Genomic DNA, 460 nt, shown 5'->3' with positions numbered 1-460 from the left:
CATCATCAGTGTATGCCAGCATCACAGCTCCCCGTACCGCATATGTTTGTAGTCTATGTTTGTACCAAGAGATTTGACGGTGCTTTTTTCACTGTTTGTAATGCTGATTTAAATCTGAAAGAAAATGTTTTGTTCTAATTCTTGGCCTGTAGCATCATTTCAGCTGTGGCAGTTTACTGTATTTACTGTACAGCTAATTGTGTGGGTTGTTTTTTGCGTTTCTTTCATTCCCAGTGTAGGCTTAACTAGTTGCTTAATTATTGTGTTAACAAACGGAATATCATTAAAGGTCCTATTTGCAGTGCTTATATTACAGAACGAAATTAGAACTTACAAACACTTTGTGAATAAAAATATCCAACAGTCAGCAATCCACATTTGTAACTCAGAAATAACTAATGTCAAAGTGATGTTGAGTACAGTATAGCATTGCAATTAAATTTGATTACTTGATATTTCA

General features: G+C 34.3%; 1 protein-coding gene across 2 annotated transcripts in view; it reads left to right on the top strand.

Annotated features, from left to right (window-relative positions):
- anxa4 (annexin A4) overlaps positions 1-460 on the top strand; it is a 21,191-nt gene extending 20,731 nt beyond the window's left edge. For both annotated transcript variants that reach the window (XM_035391744.1, XM_035391742.1), the window contains exon 13: positions 1-460. This exon is cut by the window's left edge and continues 87 nt beyond it. The gene's annotated coding sequence lies outside the window, so the exon portion shown is untranslated.

Source organism: Anguilla anguilla, chromosome 14 (assembly GCF_013347855.1).
Source record: "Anguilla anguilla isolate fAngAng1 chromosome 14, fAngAng1.pri, whole genome shotgun sequence".
Taxonomy (NCBI): Eukaryota; Metazoa; Chordata; class Actinopteri; order Anguilliformes; family Anguillidae; genus Anguilla; species Anguilla anguilla.
This window is presented reverse-complemented; position numbering and strand designations above follow the sequence as displayed.